Source organism: Hyaena hyaena, unplaced genomic scaffold, assembly GCF_003009895.1.
Source record: "Hyaena hyaena isolate Hyena2069 unplaced genomic scaffold, ASM300989v1 scaffold_1027, whole genome shotgun sequence".
NCBI lineage: Eukaryota > Metazoa > Chordata > Mammalia > Carnivora > Hyaenidae > Hyaena > Hyaena hyaena.
In genome coordinates, this window is record NW_024081658.1 from 191,255 (window position 1) to 209,386 (window position 18,132).

At 42.4% G+C, this 18,132-nt stretch overlaps 1 protein-coding gene across 1 annotated transcript in view; it reads left to right on the forward strand.

Annotated features, from left to right (window-relative positions):
• The first annotated feature begins 6,575 nt into the window (after window positions 1–6,575).
• The window catches only part of MRAP2 (melanocortin 2 receptor accessory protein 2), a 50,750-nt gene continuing 39,193 nt past the window's right edge, over window positions 6,576–18,132 (forward strand). The window contains exon 1 of the mRNA XM_039221823.1: window positions 6,576–6,649. The gene's annotated coding sequence lies outside the window, so the exon portion shown is untranslated. The remainder of the gene's footprint in view (window positions 6,650–18,132) is intronic.

The window sequence follows — 18,132 nt, forward strand, 5'->3', positions numbered from 1 at the left end:
TCTGCATCCCTAATACTGGCTGTGACATAATTTAAGGAATAATAGGAAGCAAGGAGCCAGAACAAACTAGCCTCTTTTTTTCCATTTGTTGTCCGTGAGTCAGTGAGCCCAGAGCCAATAAACTGAAGCTTTGCCATTACTGTGATAGTAAACACATAAGAAGCCACCAGGAATTCACTCCAAAATGCACAATTTGATTTTGAGAAAAAGAAATATGGGAGTATTAGAGCCTGAGGCTACAAGTCACCACCACGAGGCTACGCTCTCTCCCTGGTGCACAGTGTCTCTCTCTGGTGGTGTAGAATGTATGCAGGTTGACATTTCAGAGAGGCTCGGAGCTCCATCTTCCTGACTGAGTGCCAAACATGAATGAAAATACATTAGATGTTTCGTATGCTTGGTCCCATACTCTGTAGGTGGAAGTCTGTGTAGTTCCAGAGGAACAATAGGCAGCAAGAGGAAGGCTCCAAGCAAATATGCTAGCACTGGAAGGGAAGGAATGGGAAGAATACCGTGAGGAGGGGCCCTGTTTGTGCACATGCAGGCGTATGGCGTGCCCTGGTGTCCTTGCTCCATGGAATAAAAGGAAACAGTTGGCAAGGGAGAGCAGTTTACATATGCTCAGGACTAATTGTACTAATTTAAAAAGGACAACATATAGAGCCAAGAGATGGCAATGAGATACAGTTTATGCAGAATAAGAAAAAGATGACAATTCTCGAATCATCTAGGAAATTAGGTGGAGAGCTATCGCTATTAATGACTTGGGAGAGATTCATGATTAGAACATGACCAACAGCAGCCTGAACTGCTCACATCTTAGAAGCCTCAGGATTTCTAAACACTCACCATTCTATCTCTTTTCTGAAATTTAATTGAACAACTATGTCATTGAAGTGAGCTGTACTTGCTGCTCCCTTGGAGAACGTTGCATGGTGGAGTACCTCTGTCTGTGTATGCGTTGTGTGTGTGATTTTGGCTTTGATATGGGTAGATGATGGATTACCCTATTCTTTGAAGAAAACAAGTCAGAGAGTTAACTGTTATATACTTCAGTATATGAGAACAATGTCTATTTTTCCTTCTCATCATTTCCTTTAGGGCGTCCTTGCCATGTTATTGGACTCTCTGAAACACTGCCAAATTTGCCTCACCCAGACACATTAGCTATTAGGGATGTGTCGTTCTCTGAGACAGGTCTGGATTTTTACTACTTCCTGGCTGGGCCCATTGGCATGGATCCTGGTTCACTGGAAAATAAATGGAGCTGTCCCAGGTCCTGGGGCAACACTGAGCCCCCGCCTTCCAGATGCTGAAAGCTGCCAGCCAGCCCATTACCAGGAGGTCATGTCAGAATCCACCTTCCTTTATTTCTTCTCTGCTTCTTCTTCCCTATCTCCTCTCCTTCTGTACAGTAGATTTTCCTAATGCATCCAGATTTTCTATCTATTCATTCTGTTTCTGAATCTTTATTTATTACTCAGACACTTGGGATCATCCTTGCTGTGTTTGATCATTGTTTATCTTTTTCCATGAGAAATTTCTTAACTAGATGGGGTCATCCGGAATAGCTGGAAGGGAATAGTTCTTTCACTTTCTTTTGTATTCACTCCCCCTTCCTAGAAGTTCTCCATCCCTAGTAGGGTCCAGGATATAATTTTTTTAAGTTTGTTTATTTATTTTGAGAGAGAGCATGAACTTGAGCAGGGGTTGCGACTGGGAAAGGAGGAGAGACTGCATTGTCAGTGTGGAGCCCCATGTGGGGCTTGAACTCACAAACTGAGATCATGACCTGAGCTGAAATCAAGAGTCAAATGCTTAACTAAGTCACCCAAGCGTCCCCTGGTAGGGTCCAGGATAAAGCAAGGTAGTCACCATCAGTGAATAAATGAATTTCCCAAAGGATGATTCAGATAAAAAATGTTTGCCTCTAGTATTTATGTTGATTTATTTTCTTACTCTATTCTCTAGAATCTTATGTTATCAATTCTTTCCTCTCTCAACTTCTCTCTTCCTTCTGGGCCCTTGCTTTCAATCTATAAGCATGTTTAAGACTTTTTCATCTGAAACAAATAAATGAAGACAGAACAAAACAAACAACTTGTCACTTGACTCTGCATCCCATTAATTTATTCAGCATATGTTACTATGCTTCCTGTGTACCAAGTGCTGCAGCTAGTCCCTGGTGGGGACAGAACGGTGTCTGTTCTCATGGAGCAAGAGAAGGGGCCCCAAGAACAGATAGACAAACAAGAAAAGCTCTAGCTACAGCTTTGTTATTCAAGACTAGGCAATTTGGTACCTCTGCTAGAAGACCTTCCATTGACCTGAAGGCTGATGGAGGTGACAGAATGTGGGGCTGGATATCAGTCTCCTGGACCCCTTGGCCTTCAGATGCCTGCACAGAGGTGCCCAGCAGTTCCACCGCCAGCCCCTCCCCAGCCACTTTAGCAGAGTAGCCTGTAATCCCGCCATCCTTACTCTTTAACCAACAGTAATCTGACCTCAGTTTCCATCACATGACCTCTGTGCAAAGACCAATGGGCTCTAGTTCTCTAGTTCACCTAAACTTGGGCCTTTGACACATGCCCATTTCTCCATATGGCTCCACCTTCTCTTGTTCATCTCCTATTTCTCTGATTGCTCTTTCTCTCTCTTCCTTCCAGGTTTGTTTGTGTTCCATGTTTATGATATCAACTCTTTCTCTTCTCTTATCTTTTCACTTCGTGTTTCTGGGAGGCAGTCTCATCCATTCCCACTGCTTTAGCCACATCTCTCCACTCCCAGATCCCAAGTTTCTGCAGATTGTCACTCCCTTATTTCTAAGACCTGACTTCAGGGGAATGTGGCAGTGTAGCAGAATGGCATTCCATGCTTAAGAAGGCCCCCTTTGAGATTTAAAGCTCTGTGGCCAACCATATTGAATTTCTTAAAACTTTCATCTTTGAATTTGAATTTATCTTTTGAAAATCTATTAGTTGTCTAGGGCTGCTATAACAAAATATCACAGACTTGATGGCTTAAACACCAGAAATTTATTGTTTCATTGTTTTGGAGACTGACAGTCCGAGATCAAGGTGATAGCAGGGTTAATTTCCTCTAAGGCCTCCCTCTTGGTGTCTCTCCCCAGGGTGATCTTTTTGTGTACACAAGTCTCTGTGTTAACCTCTTCTTCTTATAAGGACACGAGTCAGATAGGATTAAGGCCCATTCATTTGACCTCATTTGACCTTAATCAGTTCTTTAAAGGCTGTATCTCCAAATACAGTCATATTCTGAGGTATTGGGGGTTAGCACTTCCGTAAGGAAGGTGTGGTAGGAACACAAGTATGGTGGAGCAATGCACCGATGGCTTACACTCTTGGTTCCCTGTGGTCCTACTGTCTGGTAAATGTTCTCAGCTGTCAGCTTCCTCCTTCTGGTATGTTGGCTGCCCAGTTCTGCCTTCCTTCTGCCCTCAGAGGAGATCTCAATGCAGGTGCTGGAGGATCAGGGGTCAGCCATCCTTGCCTAGAGCTGGCAGTGCACCCCATGTTTGGAGGTGATTTGGTGGGATGAGTCTTGTGCCCACCCCCGATCCTGACATTGCAATCCCTTGGGGGTTACCTGTGTTCTGTAGATTGGGTAGCAGGTCACTTCCTGGCCCTTGGTCAGTCAAACCCTTTGATAATTTGACTAAAGCTATTAAACCTCTTCCCTGGAAAGTTCATATTCATAGACATCCGTGATTTTGTACATTTTAGGAGAGTAATGGACTCCATGAAGCTGATCCAGGGGCCCCTTGTGGTTTGGCTGTGCTTATCTTTCCAGCTTCTTCTCAGTACTGTTCTCACCATGTTGCACCCCCCTCCGAATCACTTCAGTCATTCCTGGAATGTACATTATTTTTCCACGCTTCCATATTTTTGCATATGTTCTTTACTTCGTCTACCATATGCTTTTTTCATTATCATTATAACAAACCATATCCTTCAAAATTAAAATTATATTCTATCTTCTCAGTGAATCCTTATTGTCATGATCAAAGCTAAAACAAAGTGTCCCTTTAGGACCTCTATGCATCTCTTTTACAAGCTTTATAACACTGAAGTCTGAGTATTTCCTAATTTGTTCCTTCTAGTATATTGCAAGCAGGTTTGAGGGCAACAACTCTGTTTGTTTCTCCAGTTTTATTGAGATGTAAATGTCATACATCACTGTGTAAGTTAAGTAATGGCATAATCACTGTATATATAAACCACCATAATGGTTTGACTCACATGTATTGCAGTGATTACTGCAGTAAGTTTAGTTACCATCCATCCTCTCCTATGGATACAATAAAAAGAACAAGCAAAAGCAGAAAAAAATTTTCCTTGTGATAAGAACCCTTAGGATCTACTCTCATGGCAACGTTTCTGTGAACTCGACAGCACAGTCATCATGTCGTACATTCCATCCCTAGAGCCTATTCATCTTATAACTGGAAGTTTCTACATTTGGACCACCTTTATCCAATTCTCCAAGAACTGTATTTTAATCATCGCTATTTTGACAATGCCTAGTGCAGAGCAGAGACAGTAAATACAGATATTGATGGAAAGCTCAATGAATGTATGCTTGGATGAATGACTGAAGAAGGAGCAGCGTGAGCCTGTGGTGAAGAGCATGCACTTTGGAGTCAGTCCTGGGTTTAAATCCTGGATCAGGCAATGACTCATTATTATGACCTTGGAGCAATAACTCCTAAATCTCCGTTTTCAGATTCCAGAATGGGGCGAAAGAATTTACCTCAGGCTTCTGGAAACAAATGGCATTTAAGGTGGACCTCGAAGGACAGGTAGGAAGATGTTGCTGGCACTGGGGGAGAGGAGAAGGGAATGGATGCAGCCGTGGGAGGGCAGACACACCTAGGAGGGAAACAGGAGCTCGACCATCCTATTGACAGTGTTGCTCTCACTAGATGCAGCAGTGGCCTTTGCCACCTAGTGCTATGTGCCCCTGCTCTCTGCCTCATGAGCCATTGGCACGCTGCCCCAAAGCAGCCATCAGATTCTGACTGCTAAAGCAGAGGCTGGCTGGGCTTGCGCTGTTGCCTCTCAGCGCCCGCAGTTCAGTTCCACGGCTCTGCTCTCTGATGTCCTCACTCAGCCCAGCTGAAGTGCAGTGCAGGCTCCACTGCATGGGCGATAGATTGCATCTGCATAAACAGGAGCAGTGCACAAAGTTAGGGAAGAACTAATGAATCTCATCGCAGATGGTCAGATTATGGCATTGAGAATTAAACTGCTCGAGGATGAGAGTGAAGATTATACATACAGCAGTAAAGATGGTTTGCAAGATGTTTCATATGACATGTAATAATGGAACTAGCTTTTTTTTTTTTTTTTTTTAAAAAGTCAATGATATCAGGAATCTTTTTCTGACACTGAGAGATGTCAGAATCCCACCTCCCACCTCCGCCAGGCTGCATGCGTGCTGCTAATGTTGCATTTTCCCCACTGCCCTGTGGTTCTGGTTAAACCATGGTTCTGGGGCAGCAGTCTTCCTGAGTTTGAAGGCAAGCTCCTCCATTTACTATAATCTGTGACCTCAGACAATTCATTTAACCTCCCTAAACTACAGTTTCCTCATTTGTAAAATGGTAATAATACTGCCTGATAGGGCGCCTGAGTAGTAAAGAAAGTGCCTCCCACAATAAAGAACATCTCAGTGCGAGGAATGCAGCAAGGGCTTTCTCCCAGATGCCAGCAGGACTCGCTCTCTTATCTCAGTTCTTTTTTTTTCTTAATATTTTAAAATATAATTTATTGTCAAATTGGCTAATATGCAATGTGTAAAGTGTGCTCTTGGTTTTTGGGGTAGATTCCCACGGTTCATCGCTCACATACTCAAGAGCCACCTTCACGTTGGGGCCGCCTCGGACCACAGCCATCAACATTCTTTATCCCCTCCCCGAGTTCTTCTTTCTCGGCCGCATTTACTGCTATTGCGCACACTACCCATTTGACTTATTGATGTTTACTGAGTGTGTCTTTACTAGAATACTAGCTCCAGGAGGTAGTATCCACAGAGCCCAGATCAGTGTCTGGCATGGAACACGGAGTCAGTAAAGATTTACTGGAAGGGAGGAGTGAGCCACCTCTGTTAACTTGAAACCACCCTTGGTCCAGTCCTATCCTTTTGACGCCCCGTTTGGGGGACATTTAGGCTGTCCGTTGGCACCCGTACCTGGAAGCAAGAGGAGGAACTGAAATTGAGGTAATTTTAGTAGCTCCTGCTAGAGGACCCCGGCCTCACTGAACTTGAATCCAACGCTGAGGATTTCTCATAAATCTCGTTCCTGCTGCCCCTCTCCAGCTCATTAGTTAAAATCGGCCTGAGGGACTCCGTGCAGAGCTGGGGAGGGTAAAGAATTCTCGGATCCTTTTTCCCTTTCTTGGCGGAAAGCTCTTAGCCAGACAGCGAGGGGCAGGGTTCGGCAAAGCTCGCCTCCTCCGGGCCTCGGCATCCCCGGGCCGCCTCGGCTGCAGGTCGGGAGCGCGCGTCCCCGCCGCACCGCCGCGCCAGAGCGACTCTCCAAGCCCGGGGCCGCGGGAGGAGGTGGCGGCGGTGGCGAAGCTCACGCACCTCGGAGGAGCGGTGCCCGCGGTCCGGGGAGCGCCAGCCGGTAACCGCGGGCGGGACGGGGCTCCCAGGGCCACGCAGAGCCGAGGCACCGGGTGCCGGAGGCTCGAGAGACGGCAGGCAGTCGGGCTCCGTTGGGTTTGGGGGTGGATTTTAGTTGGGGGGGTGTTTGGGAGGATGGGAGTGGGAAGGGGAAAACTGGGGCTTGAGGGTGCGCAGGAGAAGAGTGAGACCCCGAGGAGAACACCCAAGTTTAAAACCTTCCTCGCAGCCCGCTGATGGGAGCGTCCCGTCCGAAAAGGCTGGGAGCGGTGGCGTTCGGGGCTGGGGCTTCGGCTTGGGTTCCGCTCCGCTGCGAAGGCCGTGGAACACCTTCTCCCGCCCGTGAGAAAACTTTCCACGCCCTGGTCTGCCTGCCACCTCTGTGCCCTACAACGAAGAGCCTTGTGGGCGCGGGGACCCTACGCATCCAGGGGAAACGCACTGTCCGCTGGCCCGGGGTGCACGCCGGCAGTGGGCAGGGTTCTCGGCATCAACCCTGGCTTGACCGTTAATTCATTTTGTTTGCGCTAGGGAGCCCGCCCGCAGGTCATTTTACTGATGAGAGGGACAAGCCGGTTTCATTTTTCTTCCTTTTCCATCCTTGCTGCATAATTAATTGAGGAAGACAAAAGGTTGTCTCATTGAAAAGTTGTTTGGAGGCTTTGTGATTCCTAAGCAGTTTAGAAGTCTGGAGGAATCCCAGCTTTTGCTCTGGATTTAATCTCATGACAAAAGGAAACATTTAATGGTGTCCTGAAAGCAAAGGGGGCTTGGGGGATATTGTCCAAGCTAACTTCCATCTATAAATCCTCATGAAAACCCCAAAGGTACATGATAGTATTTCCAGTTTGCCCGTGAAAATACTTAGGTTGAGATACAAGTTTTCCAACCGAATCCTCCAGTTAGTAGTGGGAGTAGAGGTCTGGAAACTAGGACTGTGAGACTAGCGCCCCTTAGGTACATAGCAAGAGGTGCCTTACCAAGAACACAGGCAGGCAAGTGGCCTGGGTTCAGGGTGGGAGAGGCCACCATGGGCTGGAATGCCCACCTCAAGGGGTTATGCTCTGAACATCCAATGTTCATGGAAGACGACAGGGCATCAGCAGGTGCAGAAGGCAGAGTTGCTCAAGTTGCTCCCAGTTTACTTCTTTCTGGGAGCAAATAAGTGAGACCCGTTTAAGAGATCTTGAAACCTAAGACTGGGCTGGATTGCTCAAGGCCCAAATGACAGGCATCCTAGAGCAGTGAAAGCATTTACAGTCACCCTTAAGCTGGCTTGGTAGAGGAGAACCCCAACCAGACTTTTTGAAAGAGGGGTACATTGAATCCTGGCAGCATTCCATAACAAATTTTTAAGGGAGAAAGCTCAAGACTACCTAGGAAAGGATTTGCAAAGACAATTTATGCCAAACTATTTCTTTTTTCTAGAGACTTACCTGGTTGTAGATGGGGGCATGCCATATCCCGTTGTTTTTCAAATGTGGGTTATAACTCATATAGGGTAATGATATGAATGTAGTGAGTTGCACCAACATTTTTTTTTAAAGTTTATTTTAGGGGCGCCTGGGTGGCTCAGTCGGTTAAGCGTCCAACTTCAGCTCAGGTCATGACCTCACAGTTTGTGGGTTCGAGCCCTGCGTCGGGCTCTGTGCTGACAGCTCGGAGCCTGGAGCCTGCTTCAGAGTCTGTATCTCCCTCTCTCTCTGGCCCTCCCCTGCTCACGCTGCCTCTCTCTCTCTCTTTCAGAAATAAATAAATTATTTTAAAAAAAGTTTATTTAATTTATTTATTTGAGAGAGAGGGAGAGAGAATGGGGGAGAAAGAAAGTCCTAAGCAGGCTCTGTGCCCTCAGCACGGAGGACTCAATCCCATGAAACGTGAGATCATGACCTGAGCCCAAATCAAGAGTTGGATGCTTAACCAACTGAGCCACCCAGGCGCCCCACCATCAGCAATTTTTTAGAACATGAAATTAAATAGAAGAGAAAGCATCAAGTGCATTGTTTGTGCAAGGGGGAATATTGTTTTGTGAACTGTGTATGTATATTATTCTGTGTTCATCCTGCTGCCTCAGCAGAGGTGTACATACCTATCCCTGGCTGCCCCCCCTCTGCTCCTGGTGGGGTTTTGCTTTGCAAATTATATCATCTGCACATTTTGGAAAATGTAGCCTTCATCTTCCCCAATTCTCTAGGCCTGATATCATGCCAATCAGAATTCCTCTATGAATCCTTTATTTTTGAACTTTAATTTATTTTTTTAGAGTTTTTATTTAAATTCCAGCTAGTTAACATAGTGTAACATTAGTTTCAGGTGTACAATATAATGATTCAACATGTCCATACAACACCTGGTGCTCATCACAAGTGCCTTCCTCAATCCCCATCACCTATTTCACCCATTCCCCCCACCTGTCTCTCTTCTGGTAACCGTTAGTTCTCTATAGTTAAGAGTCTGTTTCTTGATTTGGTTCTCTTTTTCCCCCTTTGCTCATTTGTTTTGTTTCTTACATTCTACACATGAGTGAAATTATATGGTATTTTTCTTTCCCTGATTGACTTATTTTGCTTAGCCTAATACTCTCTAGTTCCATCCATGTCATTGAAAATGGCAAGATTTCATTCTTTTTTATGGCTGAGTAATATTCCATTGTGTTTATATACTACATCTTCTTTATCCATCCATCAATCAATGGACACTTGGGCTCCATAATTTGGCTATTGTAGATAATGCTGCTATAAACATTGGGGTTCATGTATCCCTTTTGAATTAGGATTTTTGCATTCATCGGACAAAATGAAATTTTATAGTAGTAGTGAAAATTGCTAGATTGTAGGGTAGTTCTCTTTTTAACTTCTTGAGGGAACTCCATACTGTTTTCCAGAGTGGCTGCACCAGTTTGCATTCCCACCAATAGTACAAGAGGACTCCTCTATGCCCACATCCTCTGCAAAACCTGGCTTGTTTCTTGTGATGTTGATTTTAGTCATTCTGACAGGTGTGAGGTGGTATCTCATTGTAGTTTTGATTTGCATGTCCCTGATGATCAGTGATGTTGAACATCTTTTCATGTGTCTGTTGGCCATCTGTGTGTCTTCTTTGCAAAAATGTCTATTCATGTCTTCTGCCCATTTTTAAATTGGATTATTTGTTGTTTGGGTGTTGAGTTTTGTAAGTTCTTCATATATTTTGGGTACTAATTCTTTATTGGATATGTCATTTGCAAATATCTTTTCCCATTCTGTAGGTTGCCTTTTACTTTTGTTGATTGTTTCCTTTGCTGTGCAGAAGCCTTTTCATTTGACATAGTCCCAATAGTTCATTTTTGGTATTGTTTTCCTTGCCTCAGGAGACTTATCTAGAAAAAGTTACTATAGCCAATGTCAGAGAAATGACTGTCTGTGATTTCTTCAATGATTTTATGGTTTCAGGTCTCACATTTAGTCTTTAATTCACTTTGAGTTTATTTTTGTATATGGTGAAAGAGAATAGGCCAGGTTCATTCTTCTGCATGTCTCTGTCCAATTTTCCCAACACCATTTGTTGAAGAGCCTGTCTTTTTTCCATTGGATACTCTTTCCTGCTTTGTTGAAGATTAATTGATCATATAATTATGGATTCATTTCTGGGTTTTCTATTCTGTTCTATTGATCTATGTGTCTATTTTTGTTTCAGTACCATCTGTTTTGATTAGAATGGCTTTGTAATATAATTTAAGTCTAGAAGTGTGATGCCTCCAGATTTGCATTTCTTTTTCAAGATTGATTTGGCTATTTGAGATCTGTGGTTCCATACAATTTTTAGGATTTTTATTCTAGTTCCTTGAAAAATGCTGTTGGTATTTTGATAGGGATTGCATTAAATGTATAGATTGTTTTGGGTAGTGTAGACATTTTAACAATGTTGGTTCTTCCAATCCATGAGCAAGGAATGTCTCTTCGTTTCTTTTGTCATCTTTAATTTCTTTCATCGTGTTTTATAGTTTTCAGAGTATGGTCTTGCACCTCTTTGGTTAGGTTTATTCTTAGGTATCTTGTTGTTTTTGGTGCAGTCATAAATGGGATGGCTTTCTTAATTTCTTTTTCTGCTGCTTCATTATTAGTGTGTATAAATGCAACATATTCCTGTACTTGCTTTTGTATCTTGCAACTTTATTGAATTCATTAATCAGTTCTAGTAGTTTTGTTTTTGTGGAGTCTTCAGGTTTTCTTTATATAGTATCATGTGATCTGCAAAGAGTGCAAATTTTACTTCTTCCTTGCTGATTTAGATGCCTTTTATTTATTTTTGTTGTCTGATTGCTGTGGTGGACTTCCAGTAGTATATTGAATAAAAGTGGAGAAAGTGGACATCCCTGTCTTGTTCCTGATCTTAGAGGGAAAGCTCTCACCTTTTCCTCATTTAGGATGATATTAGCTATATATGGCCTTTATTTTATTGAAGTATGCTTCCTCTAAATCTGTGGTGAGAGTTTTTATCATGAATGGATGTTGTATTTTGTCAAGTGCTTTTCTGCATCTATTGAAATAATCATATGGTTCTTATCCTTTCTTTTATTAATATGATGTATCACATTGGTTATTTGCAAATATGAACCACCCTTGCAACCCAGGAATAAATCCAAGTTGATTGGGGTAAATTATTTTTTTAAGGTACTGTTGGATTTGGTTTGCTAGTATTTTATTGAGGACTTTTGTATCTATGTTCATCAGAAATATTGGCCTATAGTTCTCTTTTTGTGTGTTTTCTTTATCAGGCTTTGGTATCAGGGTAATGTTGACTTCATAAAATGATTTTGGAGGTTTTCTTTCCTTTTCTGGTTTATGGAATAGTTTGAGAAGAACAGGTGTTAACCCTTCTTTAAATGTGGGGCAGAATTCAGCTATAAAGCTATGTGGTCCTGGACTGTTGTTTGTTGGGAGTTTTTTATCAATCTGTCCAAATTTTCTATTTCTTCCTGTTCAGTTTCGTTAGTTTGTATATTTTTAGGAAATTGTCCATTTCCTCTAGGTTGTCCAATTTGTTGGCATATAGTTTTCATAGTATTCTCCTATAATTGTTTGTATTTCTGTGGTGTTGGATATTATTTTTTTCTCTCTTACTTGTGATTTTATTTATTTGAGGTTTTTTTTCATTTTTCCTTGGTAAGTCTGGATAGATGTTTATCAATTTTGTTGTTGTTGTTGTTGTTGTTTTCAAAGAACCAGCTCCTGGTTTAATTGATTTGTTCTATTGTTTTGTTGTGGTGGTGGTGGTTTTGTTTTGTTTTGTTTTGTTTCTTAGTCTTTATACCATTTATTTCTGCTTTAATCTTTATTATTTCCTTCCTTCTAGTGGCTTTAGGCTTCATTTGTTGTTAATTTTCTATCTCCTGTAGGTGTAAGCTTAGGTTTTTATTTGAGACTTTTCTTGCTCATAAGGGAGGCCTGTATTGCTATATATTTCTTCTTTTATTTCCTGGTCGACTCATTTATTGTTTGGTAGAATGTTATTTAACAACCATTTTTTGGTCTTTCTAGATTTTTTTTTTCTGTGGTTGACTTCTAGTTTCATAGTGTTGTGGTCAGAAAGGTGCATGATATGACTTCAATCTTGTATTTGTTGAGACTGACTTTGTGGACTAATATGTGATCTCTTCTGGAGAATGTTTATTTTTTACCTTTTAATGTTTTCAGTGTGGCGGTGACTTGCCATGGTACTTCCTAGTGCGCAGTCTCGTTTACTTCTCACAGCTCGGTGGCTGTTGCTATTTACATTCTACTAATGGGGCTTCCCAAAGCTAGGGACATACAAATAGTTTAGTCACTGGTCCCCGCTCCCCATTATGGATGGCCCAAAGTGTGTCCTGCCTTTGCAGAAGTGTTTTATAAAGTCTCATACTATCCCTAAGGATAAAGTAGGGGAACAGAGAATGCACAACAAGGCTCTGTCCCTGTCCCTGCACCTCCTTGGTATTACTTATCTGGAGAAAGACATAGAGGGGACATTTCTCAGAGCTGTGGCAAGTACAAATCTGGGAAGATATTTCATGAGACACATTTTATATCTGGGCAAGAGATAATACTAGAAGGCTGAAGTTCTAGTCCTGCATTTAGGTTCACAGTCAACTTAAAAAGTAAAACAGGGAGTTGCCCCACTGAGCAGCAATTCATGTAAAAGAAAGAAAAATACCCAGGTATTTCAGTGGCTCACCAAGCCCTGAATGGACTATAATGTGAAGTTGCTACTCAGTTGCATACTTGGGTTGCACTGACAACGACAAGCCTTTTTTTTTTTTTTTTAATTTAACAGCCATTAGTATGGAGCTTAGTATGTGCCAAGCATACTTATGAGTGTTTCACAATTTTATCTCAATCCCTATCACAACCTCATGAAGCAGGGAATACAATTATCACCATTCTCATGTGACAGATAAGAAGTGTGAAGCACAGAAGAACTAAGTAATTTGTTTAAGATTACATAACAAGTAAACAGTAGATCTGGGATTAGAACCTGGGCCCTTAACTACTACCATCTACCTCAAACCTGTGGTGACTGGATCATGGGAGCCTAGGTTCCCTCCACACAGCGTCCCCTTCTGGTGGCACTTTAATTCAGGACAGAAACTAACTTTGCAGCATCCAGAGCAAAGTGGCCTGGATGATGAGGTCTGAAGACTAGGCCACGTGAGGAAAGGCAAGTGTGTAGCCTGGCAGATAGGAGCCTTGGCCAGTTATGAGACCAGTCCTCAGATATCTGAGGAAGAGGGTGTAGGTGTGTTCCCAGTCTCAGATTAAGCCAATTTGGGGTGATTTTCTGTCAGGGCTGGGAAAGGATTCCCCTCCAGTGAGAGAGTTTTGACTTTTATGTCTCTGCCCCTTTCAATGCTCAAATTCCTCAACTTTTCTAGATACATAAAAGTCAAATGAACTTTAAAAATAATTGGAGATTATAGCCTACCCTAAACATTTGTATGTGTGGGTCTGTAAATAGGGTACTGAAGTAAAGTTTTGACTGAGCCACCCATTCAAATTATGTGAAATTCCAAAAGATAGTGCTAGACCACCAAGAAATTTTAGTGTATATATTTGAGGACTTTTCCATAATAAATCCCACTGGCCGCTTCAAGAATATGAGCATTAAGTGAGGAGGCTTTATTAAAGAGATTTAGTCAGAAAGATCATTTCCTTCATCCCAAATCCACCAAGGGGGACTTTTGAGGAACCACTAGTTGAACTGTACATTGTGTTTTTTGCTTTTGGGGCTCATGAAACTCTCGGGGCTTCTGAGGGTTTGTTTGGGCGTAAGATATCATATGACTTCCTGTGAGGCCAAGTGAGACCTGTGGGAAAGAGGGCTGGCCTGGAGTCACTCCAAATTCATCCCAAGAGTGAGGATACCTCAGCAGCTAGAGTTTCCAGAAACCCAGAGGCTAATGTAAGAGTGAGGAGTCAGCTGAAGGACAGTGAGTATCACTAAAGCACCCATAAAGAGAATGTGTGAAGACCATTAATATAGTCCTGGCCCCCTACTTTGATCTTGGCGGGGTGAGAAACTGGCCAGCAGTGAGACATAAAGTAGAGAAAAAGAAAAGAGATCAACATTCCCCTAATGCCTGCAGAGACCAGCTTTCAGAAGGACAAGCTGGCATAGGGCAGAGATTTAATGTTATAACCAGGTTGGAGTTTCTTTTATTTCCAGACTGCACACTTGAATTCTTTTGGGACTTTGAAATGGTTGCATAAGCAGAAAGGTCTACCCAAGGATCTACTCAAGTGTTCATCTGAGGACAGGGAGAATGAATCCGCTGAATGCATTTTAAGGAGCAACGGAAGAAAAAAATAAAATTGACATTTGATCAGGTCCCACAGCTGCCCCAGCTCAGAGTATGGATTATATATTCTTGGGTTGAAATAGTAAAGAGTAATTGTCTGTTTGCTTGATGTTACATGTACTCCAGACTTGGGGGTAGCAACAGTTAGAAAAGGAAGAAAAATATTTACTTGCTCAGAGTGCAGCGGTGTCAGGCTTCAGAAGACTGGCTCATCAAAAAAAAATACAATGAATACTTGAAAGAAAATACCCCATAATATTATCAGAGTTCTCAAGTGTCCACTAGTCTATTGTTCATGGTTGAAAGCAACTTTCACATATGATTACCGTAGTCCCCAAAGTCATGACTTACCTTCAGACAACCCAGAGCAAACGATCAGAAATAAAATGGTTTTCCTTAGGGAGTCCAGGCTTATGGGACATGTTCAAGGTTTTATTATTTGGGGTACCAACTTTTAGACAGGATGGTCATGTTATTTTTGGCTTATCTCAGGGACAAAGTGATTTTTCTTCTTGATTGGAGAATAAGAACTGCTTAGTCCTATTAGAAAGAGGGGAAAGTATGCAGTTTGCTTCTTGCTTGCAAACATGATTTTCAATCCGTTATGGTGGTGCTGACATGTGAAGTAAAGAACCGGAAGTTGAGCATCTTTTTATGAAATATTAAAATTATGGATGTCAAAGTCTGAGTTGAATTGTTGCTTGTGCCTCTGTTACTAAGATTTATCCAATTTTCACCTGACTAGAGAATATTAGTAAATTTTATAACCCTTCAAGTGAAAATAATTTATAAGCTTCAAATAATCATTCTCCTCAAAGGGGCCTTTGTTGTCTTCATGTCCTTGGTAACAGCAAAAACAACAATTAAAGGCGGAGGTGGGGCAGGCTGAGGGGACTGCTTCCTACATGTCATCTCTACCTACAGTTGCCTGGTTGATCAAGAATGAAAAATTAGATATAAGGGAGGATATGTGGGCGTAAACAGCACCTGTATTTCTATTAATCTTTGTGTAGATTTCCCCCCAAATTTAATTCTCTTGTGTGGAATAAAAAAGAGAAAAAAGGTAAATCTGAAGATCTGGACACTGTATCACGTAAACCAACATATACTCCAGCAGGTGTTCCTCTAAAATCTTCATTAAATTATCTCCAAAGGAGAGGATAGTTAACCCATGTTTCTGGGAGTCTGAAGCAGAGGCCACCGCTACCAGAAGCAAATATGTATTTATCTTGAACATTCATTTGATATTTGCAGTTTACTCTATAACATATCTGTCCTTAATTAATTTGAAAATATAATCTAAGTCTTCTTTTAAATGCATTCTTTTGAATGTATTTTAAGGGGCAACGGAAGAGAAAAATAGAATTGATGTTCGATCAGGTCCCACAGCTGCGCCAGCTCAGAGTATGGATTATATACGCTTGGGTTGAAATAGTAAAGAGTAACGGTCTGTTTGCTGGATGTTACATGTACTCCAGGCTTGGAGGTAGGAACATAGAACCAGAAGGATGATCCGGGTATACCCTGAGACTTGGGGGGCAGCCCTCAGCAGGCAGAGGAGGGAACTGGCATTTCTGACCCATGGCTGTACAAAGCTCTGTCTGGCTGTCTTCTGGCCAGTCCTTCTGGCCAGTTGAGGAGGCCCAGGGGAGCCTGGAGCCTGCAGCCTGGCTGGCCTTGCTCTGCCAGACTCCTGTCTGCTTGTAATTAGGGAATGTACTAGGTTGGCAGTGGGTACTGTAGGTGGAGAAACCAGAAAAGACATACATCTTAGTTGAAGAATCCCAGACCAAGGAGGATATGATGATCATGAGAAAAAGTAGCCTTCCTATGGCTCAGTCTGGAGCTCCTAAATAAACCACTGCTTTAGTTTAAATTTCCTTTTCTGTGGAACAAAGATTGGAATACCTGGTCCTTCTCCCTTTGGCTTATTTGTTAAAAGAATGATTCAGCTCCGGGCTGTAAAGAACAGTGTGTGCTGTTTGGAGACAGATAGCATGAGCAGTAAATACAAAGTAGGCTTGTTTGCCAGATCATCCTCAAAGTGATTTAAGATATGGCTGGTCTCATTCTCCTTAGCCCTATTATGTCGAATGTTTCATAAACTCCACTAATTAAAATGGAAAGGCTGGTTGTTTCCCTAGTACTGTTAAAATGGTAATTCACCTGGCCATGATGTTTTATAATAGCAGCTCTATAAATCAGCATGGGAGTTCAGGAAGAGGTGAAGTCTGATCCTGAGGGAGTTTGATTTATACTCTCATTATTAAAGTCAGAGATTCAGGTAATCCAGGTGACAGGATTTGAATGAAGGGAGACAGTTCTCGTGGGCTTGGGCAGGACTCTGGGGCAGAAGTGGTGACTGAGCATTATTCTCAAAGGCTGGCAGGAATCCACAGCGGGGGGTAGATGGCAGTGCAGGCTGGCAGGTGGAATAGAGTAAGCAAAGCTCAGAGGACTGTCTTGGAGCCCTCCCTCACCTGGCTCCTGTGCTGTAATGAGCCTCTCTTTCATGATGATCCTGTTCATTTATTGTCTGCCTGTGTCATCAGGTATTTTCTTTTTATTGCACCTTGACATCTTTGTGTGTGTATTTGAAGGGGTGATGTTTAACCGAAGAGAGTTTAGTTTCAAATACAAGCCTGAATTCTTTGAGGGCACAGGCCTTGACTTTGGAACCTCCACAAAGTCTTTTGTAAAGTGGAGCTCATAGCGTTTAAAATATCCTTGTTGGGCTGAAGGGACCCATACTCATTTTAACATATTCTTCTTGAAGGACATGTTGATGAGGATGTCATAACTGTATTTGTTGAAGATGGCATAGAGCGAAATAGATTAATGACATGTCAGAAGTGGTTTTCTTTCCAGAAACTTTTTGTGGTTTAGTTAAAGTAAAAGCAGTTCATTTAGTAAGTCAATTTTCAAGGACCTAGGACAGTTTATTTATTTATTTATTTATTTATTTATTTATACATTTTTGTTTATGTTTTTTAATGTTTATTTTTGAGAGAGAGAGAGAGAGAGAGCAGGGAGTGGTTGAGGGAAGAGGTGGAGAGAGGATCTGAAGCAGACTTTAAGTTGTCAGTGCAGAGCCTGATGTTCGGCTCAAATCCACGAACCGTGAGATCATGACCTGAGTTGAAATCAGATGCTTAACTGACTGAGCCAACCACCTCCCCCCTCTGCCCAGGACAGTTTAAATAATCAAAACTCTATTAGTTTGCTAGGGATCTCATAACAAAATATCAAAGATCGAGTGGCTTACACAATAGAAATTTATTTTCTCACGGTTCTGGAGACTTGACGCCCATGATCAAGTGTGATCAGGAGCTGGTTTCATCTGAGGGCTAAAGGAGGGATGTGTTCCAGGCCACTCTCTCTGGCTTGTTTGTGGCCATCTTCTTGCTGTCTCCTTCACAAGGTGGTCCCTCTGTGCACAGAAGGCCCTGGTGTCCCTCTCTGTGTCCTTAAGACTTCTTGTAGGAACACCAGCCAAATTGGATTAGGGCCCACCCTAGCAGCCTCGTTTTAACTTAGTTGTTTCCTCTTTGGGACTGTCGATGCAGTCTGCAAGAATGCTCTGGAAGCTTTGGAATGCTAGCTTGTAATGGACTTCTGCTGATGTGAGGTTGGCTTAATGACAGGGACAACGGAAGGTGAAGCTGGTCAAG